This window comes from Mytilus galloprovincialis, chromosome 7 (assembly GCF_965363235.1).
Source record: "Mytilus galloprovincialis chromosome 7, xbMytGall1.hap1.1, whole genome shotgun sequence".
NCBI lineage: Eukaryota > Metazoa > Mollusca > Bivalvia > Mytilida > Mytilidae > Mytilus > Mytilus galloprovincialis.
The window spans coordinates 940,887-957,169 of record NC_134844.1 but is presented as its reverse complement, the minus strand read 5'-3'; the positions used below and the strand labels follow the sequence as shown (position 1 = coordinate 957,169).

General features: G+C 38.4%; 1 long non-coding RNA gene across 1 annotated transcript in view; it reads right to left on the bottom strand.

The window, feature by feature from the left end:
- LOC143084342 (uncharacterized) overlaps window positions 1-16,283 on the bottom strand; it is a 37,818-nt gene extending 21,535 nt beyond the window's left edge. The window contains exon 1 of the long non-coding RNA XR_012981013.1: window positions 16,202-16,283. This is a non-coding gene — a long non-coding RNA (uncharacterized LOC143084342). The remainder of the gene's footprint in view (window positions 1-16,201) is intronic.

Below are 16,283 nucleotides of genomic sequence, written 5' to 3'. Positions count from 1 at the left end.
GTATTTATATAAAATAAGATGTGATCCATGTATGATAACCAATGAGACAACTCTCTACCAGAAACCGATTAAATGACTTAGAAATTAACAACTACATTTAGTTAGGTCATTTTTTGCTTATCAATTCTAAATCACCTTTTATCAATTGGTCTAGGTACAAAACTAAAGTTTTTCAAATTACTTACATGAAGACTTGCCATGAAGTTAAGTCGGTCAAACAGAATGAGAAACAATGTATATTTTTTGTACTGACAATGTACCTAAAAACTCTGTCAAACATACTTTAATTAAATATCCTTTCAAATTTATCTAACTACTTTAAATGCTTATAAACACTAGAAACAAATGTGTGTAGTGAGTTCCCCCGTATTCCTGAGGAAATACATCCTCCAAACTTGACACGAACTTATTCGGTATATTTTGGATACTAACAATAATGTTATAAATTTTATTAACCATTCAAAATTATGAATATAAAAAGCCCGGAAGCTGGATCTAGATATAGCTACTTTGATAGTTTAATTCAAAGGTGACTTAAACTTTTCCCGGAATTTTAAGTGAAGGTCGTTGTCTTGGAATATCTATATATACTGACATGACCAACCTACTGACCCATGTATCTAGATGTTTTGATATCCTGATACAAACTGTTAAAATATTACCTTGTCTTTCGTTTCTCTTTTGAAGTATACATCCAAATAAACAACAATGAAAAACAAAAAACATTGACAAAAAACATTAAAAAACCTAATCAAATTACAAAAACTAAATAACATTAGACGGATGTCGGGTACTAAGGAAAATGCATATGACTGTTTCAGTTCACAAAATCTACGTCTGGTTACGAGAAAGGATATCTGGAATTGGATGTGAATGTGAGACTGAGCATCAAACGTTTGTTAAACTTAATATAAAGTCAAGAGCGTTTGATTAACATTCATTGTCCGATACTTAATAATGCACAGAATTTTCAGTGTCATCAAACCATACATCTTAACTGAAAAAAACACAAATATTTCAAAAGCATCCAACGAGTTTAAAATCTAAGGGCACCTAAAAGCAGTCTGGTCAAAGCTCGACTTTGTGCTACGTCAAAATGAATAAGTTATGGCATGGTTTGACACCATAACCAAATAGAAATACATGATTAGTTATTATACATTAAAGTATTAAAAATAAAATCAATATTAGTAACAATAAAGACAATGTTCACATATTTGACTCTATTCTTAGTCTGATGTCATATCATGTCTGATTTAACGGTACCCTTTGTTATTTGACTGATAATCGGGAAGGACGACTGATGTCATGTCATGTCTGATTTAACGGTAGCCATTGTGATTTGACTGATAATCGGGAAGGGCGACTGATGTCATACCATGTCTGATTTAACGGTAGCCTTTGTGATTTGACTGATAATCGGTCAGGACGTCTGATTTCATACCATGTCTGATTCAACGGTAGCCATTGTGATTTGACTGAGAATCGTGAAAGGACGACTGATGTCATATCATGTCTGATTAAACGGTAGCCATTGTTATTTGACTGATAATCGAAAAGGACGACTGATGTCATGCTATGTTTGATTTAACGTTACTCATTGTGATTTGACTGATAATCGGGAAGGACGAATGCTGTCATATCATGTCTGATTTAACGGTAGCCATTGTTATTTGACTGATAATCTGGAAGGGCAATTGATGTCATGTCATGTCTGATTTAACGGTAGCCATTGTGATTTGACTGATAATCGGGAAGGACGAATGATGTCATACCATGTCTGATTTAACGGGAAGGACGACTGATGTTTGTCTGAATTAAAGTTAGCCATTGTGATTTGACTGATAATCGGGAAGGACAAATGATGTCATACCATGTCTAATTTGACAGTACCCGTTGTTATTTGACTAATAATCGGGAAGGGCGACTGATGTCATATCATGTCTGATTTAACGGTCTGATTTTCAACGGTAGCCATTGTGATTTGACTGATAATCGGGAAGGACGAATGATGTCATACCATGTCTGATGTTACGGTTGACATTGTGATTTGACTGATAATCGAGAAGGACGACTGATGTCATGCCATGTCTGATTTAACGTTACTTATTTTGATTTGACTGATAATCGGTCAGGACGTCTGATTTCATACCATGTCTGATTTAACGGTAGCCATTGTGATTTGACTGAGAATCGTGAAAGGACGACTGATGTCATATCATGTCTGTTTTAACGGTAGCCATTGTGATTTGACTGATAATCGGGAAGGACGAATGCTGCCATACCATGTCTGATTTAACGGTAGCCATTGTGATTTGACTGATAATTTGGAAGCCCAACTGATGCCATACCATGTCTGAATTAGCATTAGCTTTTGTGATTTGACTTATAATCTGGAAGGACGACTGATGTCATACCATGTCTGATTTAACAGGATGGACGACTGATGTCATACCATGTCCAATTTAACGGTAGCCATTGGTATTTGACTGATAATCGGGAAGGACGATTGATGTCATACCATATCTGATTTAATAGTTGCCATCGTGATTTGACTGATAATCGGGAAGGACGAATGATGTCATACCATGTCTCTGATTTAACGGGAAGGACGAATGATGTCACACCATGTCTGAATTAACGTTAACCATTGTGATTTGTATGATAATCGGAAAGGACGACTGATGTCATACAATGTCTGATTTAACGAGAAGGACGACTGATGTCATACCATGTCTGAATTTACGGCTCTCATTGTGATTTGACTGATAATCGGGAAGGACGAATGATGTAATACCATGTCTGATTTGACGGTAGCCATTGTTATTTGACTGATAATCCGGAAGGGCGACTGATGTAATACCATGTCTGATTTAACGGTAGCCATTGTGGTTTGACTGATAATCTGGAATGACGACTGATGTCATATCATGTCTGACTTGACGGTACCCGTTGTTATTTGACTGATAATCGGGAAGGGCGACTGATGTCATGTCATGTCTGATTTAACGGTAGCCATTATGATTTGACTGATAATCTGGAAGGACGACTGATGTCATATCATGTCTGATTTGACGGTACCCGTTGTTATTTGACTGATAATCGGGAAGGACGACTGATGTCATGTCATGTCTGATTTAACTGTAACCATTGTGATTTGACTGATAATCGGGAAGGACGACTGGTGTCATGCCATGTCTGATTAAACGGTAGCCATTGTGATTTGACTTATAATCGGGAAGGACGACTGATGTCATATCATGTCTGATTTGACAGTACCCGTTGTTATTTGACTAATAATCGGGAAGGGCGACTGATGTCATATCATGTCTGATTTAACGGTCTGATTTTCAACGGTAGCCATTGTGATTTGACTGATAATCGGGAAGGACGAATGATGTCATACCATGTCTGATGTTACGGTTGACATTGTGATTTGACTGATAATCGAGAAGGACGACTGATGTCATGCCATGTCTGATTTAAAGTTACTTATTTTGATTTGACTGATAATCGGTCAGGACGTCTGATTTCATACCATGTCTGATTTAACGGTAGCCATTGTGATTTGAATGAGAATCGTGAAAGGACGACTGATGTCATATCATGTCTGTTTTAACGGTAGCCATTGTGATTTGACTGATAATCGGGAAGGACGAATGCTGCCATACCATGTCTGATGTCACGGTAGCCATTGTTATTTGACTGATAATTTGGAAGCCCAACTGATGCTATACCATGTCTGAATTAGCATTAGCTTTTGTGATTTGACTTATAATCTGGAAGGACGACTGATGTCATACCATGTCTGATTTAACAGGATGGACGACTGATGTCATACCATGTCCAATTTAACGGTAGCCATTGTGATTTGACTGATAATCGGGAAGGACGACTGATGTCATGCCATGTCTGAATTAATAGTTGCCATTGTGATTTGACTTATAATCGGGAAGGACGAATGATGTCATACCATGTCTGATTTAACGGGAAGGACGAATGATGTCACACCATGTCTGAATTAACGTTAACCATTGTGATTTGTATGATAATCGGAAAGGACGACTGATGTCATACAGTGTCTGATTTAATGAGAAGGACGACCGATGTCATACCATGTCTGAATTTACGGCTCTCATTGTGATTTGACTGATAATCGAGAAGGACGACTGATGTCATGCCATGTCTGATTTAACGGTACCCGTTGTAATTTGACTTATAATCGGGAAGGACGACTGATGTCATGTCATGTCTGATTTAACGGTAGCCATTGTGATTTGACTGATAATCTGGAAGGACGACTGATGTCTTATCATGTCTGATTTGACGGTACCCGTTGTTATTTGACTGATAATCGGGAAGGACGACTGATGTCATGTCATGTCTGATTTAACTGTAACCATTGTGATTTGACTGATAATCGGGAAGGACGACTGGTGTCATGCCATGTCTGATTTAACGGTAGCCATTGTGATTTGACTTATAATCGGAACGGACGACTGATGTCATGTCATGTCTGATTAAACGGTAGCCATTGTGATTTGACTTATAATCGGAACGGACGACTGATGTCATGTCATGTCTGATTAAACGGTAGCCATTGTGATTTGACTGATAATCGGGAAGGACGAATGATGTCATACCATGTCTGATGTTACGGTTCACATTGTGATTTGACTGATAATCGAGAAGGACGACTGATGTCATGCCATGTCTGATTTAGCGTTACTTATTTTGATTTGACTGATAATCGGTCAGGACGTCTGATTTCATACCATGTCTGATTTAACGGTAGCCATTGTGATTTGACTGAGAATCGTGAAAGGACGACTGATGTCATATCATGTCTGATTAAACGGTAGCCATTGTTATTTGACTGATAATCGAAAAGGACGACTGATGTCATGCTATGTTTGATTTAACGTTACTCATTGTGATTTGACTGATAATCGGGAAGGACGAATGCTGTCATATCATGTCTGATTTAACGGTAGCCATTGTGATTTGACTGATAATCGGGAAGGACGATTGATGTCACACCATGTCTGAATTAGCGTTAGCTTTTGTGATTTGACTGATAATCGGGAAGGACGACTGATGTCATGTCATGTCTGATTTAACAGTTGCCATTGTGATTTGACTGATAATCGGGAAGGACGACGGATGTCATATCATGTCTGTTATGACGGTACCCATTGTGATTTGACTGATAATCGGGAAGGACGAATGATGTCACACCATGTCTGAATTAGCGTTAGCTTTTGTGATTTGACTGATAATCGGGAAGGACGACTGATGTCATGTCATGTCTGATTTGACGGTCCCATTGTTATTTGACTGATAATCGGGAAGGGCGATTGATGTCATGTCATGTCTGATTTAACAGTTGCCATTGTGATTTGACTGATAATCGGGAAGGACGACGGATGTCATATCATGTCTGTTATGACGGTACCCATTGTGATTTGACTGATAATCGGGAAGGACGAATGATGTCATACCATGTCTGATTTAACGGGAAGGACGACTGATGTTTGTCTGAATTAACGTTAGCCATTGTGATTTGACTGATAATCGGGAAGGACAAATGATGTCATACCATGTCTAATTTAACGGTAGCCATTGTTATTTGACTGATATTCGGGAAGGGCGACTGATGTCATACCATGTCTGATTTAGCGTTAGCTTTTGTGATTTGACTGATAATCGGGAAGGACGACTGATGTCATATCATGTCTGATTTGACGGTCCCATTGTTATTTGACTAATAATCGGGAAGGGCGACTGATGTCATATCATGTCTGATTTAACGGTCTGATTTTCAACGGTAGCCATTGTGATTTGACTGATAACCGGGAAGGACGAATGATGTCATACCATGTCTGATGTTACGGTTCACATTGTGATTTGACTGATAATCGAGAAGGACGACTGATGTCATGCCATGTCTGATTTAACGTTACTTATTTTGATTTGACTGATAATCGGTCAGGACGTCTGATTTCATACCATGTCTGATTTAACGGTAGCCATTGTGATTTGACTGAGAATCGTGAAAGGACGACTGATGTCATATCATGTCTGATTAAACGGTAGCCATTGTTATTTGACTGATAATCGAAAAGGACGACTGATGTCATGCTATGTTTGATTTAACGTTACTCATTGTGATTTGACTGATAATCGGGAAGGACGAATGCTGTCATATCATGTCTGATTTAACGGTAGCCATTGTGATTTGACTGATAATCGGGAAGGACGATTGATGTCACACCATGTCTGAATTAGCGTTAGCTTTTGTGATTTGACTGATAATCGGGAAGGACGACTGATGTCATGTCATGTCTGATTTAACAGTTGCCATTGTGATTTGACTGATAATCGGGAAGGACGACGGATGTCATATCATGTCTGTTATGACGGTACCCATTGTGATTTGACTGATAATCGGGAAGGACGAATGATGTCACACCATGTCTGAATTAGCGTTAGCTTTTGTGATTTGACTGATAATCGGGAAGGACGACTGATGTCATGTCATGTCTGATTTGACGGTCCCATTGTTATTTGACTGATAATCGGGAAGGGCGATTGATGTCATGTCATGTCTGATTTAACAGTTGCCATTGTGATTTGACTGATAATCGGGAAGGACGACGGATGTCATATCATGTCTGTTATGACGGTACCCATTGTGATTTGACTGATAATCGGGAAGGACGAATGATGTCATACCATGTCTGATTTAACGGGAAGGACGACTGATGTTTGTCTGAATTAACGTTAGCCATTGTGATTTGACTGATAATCGGGAAGGACAAATGATGTCATACCATGTCTAATTTAACGGTAGCCATTGTTATTTGACTGATATTCGGGAAGGGCGACTGATGTCATACCATGTCTGATTTAGCGTTAGCTTTTGTGATTTGACTGATAATCGGGAAGGACGACTGATGTCATATCATGTCTGATTTGACGGTCCCATTGTTTTTTGACTGATAATCGGGAAGGGCGACTGATGTCATGTCATGTCTGATTGAACAGTTGCCATTGTGATTTGACTGATAATCGGGAAGGACGACGGACGTCATATCATGTCTGTTATGACGGTACCCATTGTGATTTGACTGATAATCAGGAAGGACGAATGATGTCATACCATGTCTGATTTAACGGGAAGGACGACTGATGTTTGTCTGAATTAACGTTAGCCATTGTGATTTGACTGATAATCGGGAAGGACAAATGATGTCATACGATGTCTAATTTAACGGTAGCCATTGTTATTTAACTGATATTCGGGAAGGGCGACTGATGTCATACCAAGTCTGAATTAGCGTTAGCTTTTGTGATTTGACTGATAATCGGGAAGGACGACTGATGTCATATCATGTCTGATTTGACGGTCCCATTGTTATTTGACTGATAATCGGGAAGGGCGACTGATGTCAAGTCATGTCTGATTTAACGGTAGCCATTGTTATTTGACTGATAATCGAAAAGGACGACTGATGTCATGCTATGTTTGATTTAACGTTACTCATTGTGATTTGACTGATAATCGGGAAGGACGACTGATGTCATATCATGTCTGATTTGACGGTCCCATTGTTATTTGACTGATAATCGGGAAGGACGACTGATGTCATGTCATGTCTGATTTAACAGTTGCCATTGTGATTTGACTGATAATCGGGAAGGACGACGGATGTCATATCATGTCTGTTATGACGGTACCCATTGTGATTTGACTGATAATCGGGAAGGACGACGGATGTCATATCATGTCTGTTATGACGGTAGCCATTGTGATTTGACTGATAATCGGGAAGGACGACGGACGTCATATCATGTCTGTTATGACGGTACCCATTGTGATTTGACTGATAATCGGGAAGGACGAATGATGTCATACCATGTCTGATTTAACGGGAAGGACGACTGATGTTTGTCTGAATTAACGTTAGCCATTGTGATTTGACTGATAATCGGGAAGGACAAATGATGTCATACCATGTCTAATTTAACGGTAGCCATTGTTATTTAACTGATATTCGGGAAGGGCGACTGATGTCATACCAAGTCTGAATTAGCGTTAGCTTTTGTGATTTGACTGATAATCGGGAAGGACGACTGATGTCATATCATGTCTGATTTGACGGTCCCATTGTTATTTGACTGATAATCGGGAAGGGCGACTGATGTCAAGTCATGTCTGATTTAACGGTTGCCATTGTGATTTGACTGATAATCGGGAAGAACGAATGATGGCATACCATGTCTGATTTAACGGAAAGGACGAATGATATCATATCATGTCTGATTTAACAGTTGCCATTGTGATTTGACTGATAATCGGGAAGTACGAATGATGTCATACCATGTCTGATTTAACGGTAGCCATTGTGATTTGACTGATAATCAGGAAGGACGACTGATGTCATACCATGTTTGATTTAACGGTAGCCATGGTGATTTGACTTATAATCCGGAAGGACGAATGATGTCATGTCATATCTGATATACGGTAGAAATTGTGATTTGACTGATAATCGGGAAGGACGAATGATGTCACACCATGTCTGAATTAGCGTTAGCCATCGTGATTTGAATGATAATCGGGAAGGACGACTGATGTCATACCATGTCTGATTTAACGGGAAGGACGAATGATGTCACACCATGTCTGAATTAACGTTAACCATTGTGATTTGTATGATAATCGGAAAGGACGACTGATGTCATACAGTGTCTGATTTAATGAGAAGGACGACCGATGTCATACCATGTCTGAATTTACGGCTCTCATTGTTATTTGACTGATAATCGAGAAGGACGACTGATGTCATGCCATGTCTGATTTAACGGTACCCGTTGTAATTTGACTTATAATCGGGAAGGACGACTGATGTCATGTCATGTCTGATTTAACGGTAGCCATTGTGATTTGACTGATAATCTGGAAGGACGACTGATGTCTTATCATGTCTGATTTGACGGTACCCGTTGTTATTTGACTGATAATCGGGAAGGACGACTGATGTCATGTCATGTCTGATTTAACTGTAACCCTTGTGATTTGACTGATAATCGGGAAGGACGACTGGTGTCATGCCATGTCTGATTTAACGGTAGCCATTGTGATTTGACTTATAATCGGAACGGACGACTGATGTCATGTCATGTCTGATTAAACGGTAGCCATTGTGATTTGACTTATAATCGGAACGGACGACTGATGTCATGTCATGTCTGATTAAACGGTAGCCATTGTGATTTGACTGATAATCGGGAAGGACGAATGATGTCATACCATGTCTGATGTTACGGTTCACATTGTGATTTGACTGATAATCGAGAAGGACGACTGATGTCATGCCATGTCTGATTTAGCGTTACTTATTTTGATTTGACTGATAATCGGTCAGGACGTCTGATTTCATACCATGTCTGATTTAACGGTAGCCATTGTGATTTGACTGAGAATCGTGAAAGGACGACTGATGTCATATCATGTCTGATTAAACGGTAGCCATTGTTATTTGACTGATAATCGAAAAGGACGACTGATGTCATGCTATGTTTGATTTAACGTTACTCATTGTGATTTGACTGATAATCGGGAAGGACGAATGCTGTCATATCATGTCTGATTTAACGGTAGCCATTGTGATTTGACTGATAATCGGGAAGGACGATTGATGTCACACCATGTCTGAATTAGCGTTAGCTTTTGTGATTTGACTGATAATCGGGAAGGACGACTGATGTCATGTCATGTCTGATTTAACAGTTGCCATTGTGATTTGACTGATAATCGGGAAGGACGACGGATGTCATATCATGTCTGTTATGACGGTACCCATTGTGATTTGACTGATAATCGGGAAGGACGAATGATGTCACACCATGTCTGAATTAGCGTTAGCTTTTGTGATTTGACTGATAATCGGGAAGGACGACTGATGTCATGTCATGTCTGATTTGACGGTCCCATTGTTATTTGACTGATAATCGGGAAGGGCGATTGATGTCATGTCATGTCTGATTTAACAGTTGCCATTGTGATTTGACTGATAATCGGGAAGGACGACGGATGTCATATCATGTCTGTTATGACGGTACCCATTGTGATTTGACTGATAATCGGGAAGGACGAATGATGTCATACCATGTCTGATTTAACGGGAAGGACGACTGATGTTTGTCTGAATTAACGTTAGCCATTGTGATTTGACTGATAATCGGGAAGGACAAATGATGTCATACCATGTCTAATTTAACGGTAGCCATTGTTATTTGACTGATATTCGGGAAGGGCGACTGATGTCATACCATGTCTGATTTAGCGTTAGCTTTTGTGATTTGACTGATAATCGGGAAGGACGACTGATGTCATATCATGTCTGATTTGACGGTCCCATTGTTATTTGACTAATAATCGGGAAGGGCGACTGATGTCATATCATGTCTGATTTAACGGTCTGATTTTCAACGGTAGCCATTGTGATTTGACTGATAATCGGGAAGGACGAATGATGTCATACCATGTCTGATGTTACGGTTCACATTGTGATTTGACTGATAATCGAGAAGGACGACTGATGTCATGCCATGTCTGATTTAACGTTACTTATTTTGATTTGACTGATAATCGGTCAGGACGTCTGATTTCATACCATGTCTGATTTAACGGTAGCCATTGTGATTTGACTGAGAATCGTGAAAGGACGACTGATGTCATATCATGTCTGATTAAACGGTAGCCATTGTTATTTGACTGATAATCGAAAAGGACGACTGATGTCATGCTATGTTTGATTTAACGTTACTCATTGTGATTTGACTGATAATCGGGAAGGACGAATGCTGTCATATCATGTCTGATTTAACGGTAGCCATTGTGATTTGACTGATAATCGGGAAGGACGATTGATGTCACACCATGTCTGAATTAGCGTTAGCTTTTGTGATTTGACTGATAATCGGGAAGGACGACTGATGTCATGTCATGTCTGATTTAACAGTTGCCATTGTGATTTGACTGATAATCGGGAAGGACGACGGATGTCATATCATGTCTGTTATGACGGTACCCATTGTGATTTGACTGATAATCGGGAAGGACGAATGATGTCACACCATGTCTGAATTAGCGTTAGCTTTTGTGATTTGACTGATAATCGGGAAGGACGACTGATGTCATGTCATGTCTGATTTGACGGTCCCATTGTTATTTGACTGATAATCGGGAAGGGCGATTGATGTCATGTCATGTCTGATTTAACAGTTGCCATTGTGATTTGACTGATAATCGGGAAGGACGACGGATGTCATATCATGTCTGTTATGACGGTACCCATTGTGATTTGACTGATAATCGGGAAGGACGAATGATGTCATACCATGTCTGATTTAACGGGAAGGACGACTGATGTTTGTCTGAATTAACGTTAGCCATTGTGATTTGACTGATAATCGGGAAGGACAAATGATGTCATACCATGTCTAATTTAACGGTAGCCATTGTTATTTGACTGATATTCGGGAAGGGCGACTGATGTCATACCATGTCTGATTTAGCGTTAGCTTTTGTGATTTGACTGATAATCGGGAAGGACGACTGATGTCATATCATGTCTGATTTGACGGTCCCATTGTTTTTTGACTGATAATCGGGAAGGGCGACTGATGTCATGTCATGTCTGATTGAACAGTTGCCATTGTGATTTGACTGATAATCGGGAAGGACGACGGACGTCATATCATGTCTGTTATGACGGTACCCATTGTGATTTGACTGATAATCAGGAAGGACGAATGATGTCATACCATGTCTGATTTAACGGGAAGGACGACTGATGTTTGTCTGAATTAACGTTAGCCATTGTGATTTGACTGATAATCGGGAAGGACAAATGATGTCATACGATGTCTAATTTAACGGTAGCCATTGTTATTTAACTGATATTCGGGAAGGGCGACTGATGTCATACCAAGTCTGAATTAGCGTTAGCTTTTGTGATTTGACTGATAATCGGGAAGGACGACTGATGTCATATCATGTCTGATTTGACGGTCCCATTGTTATTTGACTGATAATCGGGAAGGGCGACTGATGTCAAGTCATGTCTGATTTAACGGTAGCCATTGTTATTTGACTGATAATCGAAAAGGACGACTGATGTCATGCTATGTTTGATTTAACGTTACTCATTGTGATTTGACTGATAATCGGGAAGGACGACTGATGTCATATCATGTCTGATTTGACGGTCCCATTGTTATTTGACTGATAATCGGGAAGGACGACTGATGTCATGTCATGTCTGATTTAACAGTTGCCATTGTGATTTGACTGATAATCGGGAAGGACGACGGATGTCATATCATGTCTGTTATGACGGTACCCATTGTGATTTGACTGATAATCGGGAAGGACGACGGATGTCATATCATGTCTGTTATGACGGTAGCCATTGTGATTTGACTGATAATCGGGAAGGACGACGGACGTCATATCATGTCTGTTATGACGGTACCCATTGTGATTTGACTGATAATCGGGAAGGACGAATGATGTCATACCATGTCTGATTTAACGGGAAGGACGACTGATGTTTGTCTGAATTAACGTTAGCCATTGTGATTTGACTGATAATCGGGAAGGACAAATGATGTCATACCATGTCTAATTTAACGGTAGCCATTGTTATTTAACTGATATTCGGGAAGGGCGACTGATGTCATACCAAGTCTGAATTAGCGTTAGCTTTTGTGATTTGACTGATAATCGGGAAGGACGACTGATGTCATATCATGTCTGATTTGACGGTCCCATTGTTATTTGACTGATAATCGGGAAGGGCGACTGATGTCAAGTCATGTCTGATTTAACGGTTGCCATTGTGATTTGACTGATAATCGGGAAGAACGAATGATGGCATACCATGTCTGATTTAACGGAAAGGACGAATGATATCATATCATGTCTGATTTAACAGTTGCCATTGTGATTTGACTGATAATCGGGAAGTACGAATGATGTCATACCATGTCTGATTTAACGGTAGCCATTGTGATTTGACTGATAATCAGGAAGGACGACTGATGTCATACCATGTTTGATTTAACGGTAGCCATTGTGATTTGACTTATAATCCGGAAGGACGAATGATGTCATGTCATATCTGATATACGGTAGAAATTGTGATTTGACTGATAATCGGGAAGGACGAATGATGTCACACCATGTCTGAATTAGCGTTAGCCATCGTGATTTGAATGATAATCGGGAAGGACGACTGATGTCATACCATGTCTGATTTAATGGGAAGGACGACTGATGTCATGCCATGTCTGATTAAAAAGTAAAATCACAAAAATACTGAAGTTACAGGAATATCTAATCGGAAAGTCCATAATCACATGAAAAAATCAAATAACAAAACACATCAAAAACAAATGGACAAGAACTGTCATATTCCTGACTTGGTACAGGCATTTTCAAATGTAGAAAATGGTGAATTAAACCTGGTTTTATAGAGCTTACCCTCTCACTTTAATGACAGTCTCATCAAATTCCGTTATATTTACAATGATGCGTGAACTAAACAGACATAATAAATAAAATAGTCAAAATATGAGTACATCAGTCATGATCGTGTAACAATTTTAAAAGGAACAATTTAACAGAACACAAAACATCTATCTACAAACACATTCATTGATTCGCGTGTCTGACGTTAGAAACTTTTATACGTCACATCTATTTGTCGTTCAATGTATATACAAACAATTTTAGAATTTCACATAGGCAATGTTAGCATACAGGGTTACAAAATCAAAAGTATGTAAGAATTAATTTCAGAAATAGACCAAGATTTAAAATAGTCCAAAAGTTATATAGAATTTATAAGAATCTACAAATAGATTATTCCACTACGCGATTGATTAATTTTGACGTTTGTGGTTCAACGTATTTTGTAATTCATAATATAAATATATCATAATGACATAAAATAGAACAATATTATACTTACAGGATCTTTTCAAGTACAGAGTCACGTTATAAGAAACAAAAAAATACAAAAAGGCGCATATACGAAACACACCAGCAAAAAAATGAAAGACAATACAAGCACATTTACAGGATGTTTAAGTACCGAGCCACGTTAAATGGATATCACATAAAACAATCCAATAGTAAAAGTAATATAGTTAACAGAACAAAGACAAATGAAAGAACAATAAAACACGTTGTGTAGATGGTAAACAACATCAGTACGCAGAATCTATACATCAAGACCATCATGTATTATTTGTAAAGTTGATACGGAATATTTATCAACAAGGTCTTGGTACCTTCCGATGAACTTTTTTAGAAAAAAGGAAAAGACGTTCTTTGGCATACCCCTGGTTCATCAATTTTCTACTCAGACACTGATGACGTTTTACAAAGTTTGAGTAGGAGCTGCAAGCTCTTGAATATCGAATAAGTTTGGAAAAATATATCCCATATGCAGGTGAAGTTGGTATATTGCTACTAAAGTGGGGGGGGGGAGGATTTATAATTTCAAAATTAAAAAGGTTGCCATGGTGATTTGACTGATAATCGGGAAAAACGACTGATGTCAGACCATGTCTGATTTTATCGTTGCCATTGTGATTTGACAATACATTCTACATTACATTGATTTCCGTTTTATCTGCACCACCGGACCGGAATCTCTGCTGGTGGACAATCTGTCTCCGAGGATTCCACCAGTCCGGTAGCCTAACAGCATGAAAAAGCATGTTGTAGTAGAACAAAAAATATTCCATAGATTTACGAGTTTTGAACAGGGTATACTACTGTTGCCTTTATTTATCTGCTAGTATATCAAAGTCTATTTGAAATTGATTTACGTATAGATACTAGTATACCAAAGATATTTCTATCTGACATTGATACCGTTTTAACTACTAGTATACCAAAGAAATGTCTATCTGATAATCATACCGTTTCATCTACTAGTATATCAAAATCTATCTGATATTGATTTCCGTTTTATACTAGTATACCAAGGAAATGTCTATCTGATATTGATACTGTTATTGAAATATTTTTACAACTAGGCTGGCCAGTGGCTGATCGCATGTTTGACAAAGCAATGCTAATAAAAGCGATTGATATCTGATTTGGCGCCAATGATAATTGTGTGTAAACCAGAAGGGTATTCCTATCAATGATTAGAAAAATTAAAGCTAGAAAGACCTTAAATTAATAACTGAACAAATGATTTAAATTTTTGTGTCGATTTTCATTTTGATATTTTAAATATCAATCGACAAACAAACTCATCATAGATACCAGGATCAAAATTTCATATTAACGCCAGATGCGCGTTTCGTCTAAAGACCCATCAGTGACGCTCGAATAAAAAAATGTTTAAAGGCCAAATAGTGTACAAAGTTTAAGAGCATTGAGGACCAAAAATTCTAAAAAGTGTTGCCAAATACAGATATGGTAATATATTCCTGAGGTAGAAAATCCTTAGTTTTTCAAAAATTCAAAGTTTTGTTAACAGTTAATTTATAATTATGAACATATCAATGATGACTCAAGTCAACACAGAAGTGCTGACTACTGGGCTGGTGATACCATCGGGGGAAATAAATCTCCACCAGCAGTGGCATCGACCCAGTGGTTGTAAATAAACTCATCATAGATACCTTGATCAAAATTTTATATTTACCCCAGACGCGCGTTTCGTTTAAAAAAAGACTCATCAGTGACGCTCGAATCAAAAAATGTTTAAAATGCTAAATAGAGTACAAAGTTGAAGAGCATTGAGGACCAAACATTCCTAATAGTTTTGCAAAATACAGCTAATTAAAGTAATATATTCCTGAGATAGAAAAACCTTAGTGCAGGTCCTAAGGCTAGAACTGCTGTTTCTTTCGATCTTCATTCACTATCACTAGGCTTTGTCATTTACTGAAATGCATCGCCTATGCATCAAAAATATATTGTTTAGAATATGCACTTCTTTCTTGTGTGTTTTTTCTGACCTGTTCCAAATAATGGCTCTATACCAAAATTCGTTTCCATGCATTCTAATGGAAATACAAAGAGATTTCAATCCACTTTGGATAATTAAAACGATTATAGAAAGTACTCGTATATTGTCTCCTTTTTTAATAAGTTTGTACTTACTTTTGAAATAGGATGTAATAACCATCGATCCGTCCAAAGCAAGTGAATACACTAACCCTTCATTTATATCCCTGAAATAAAA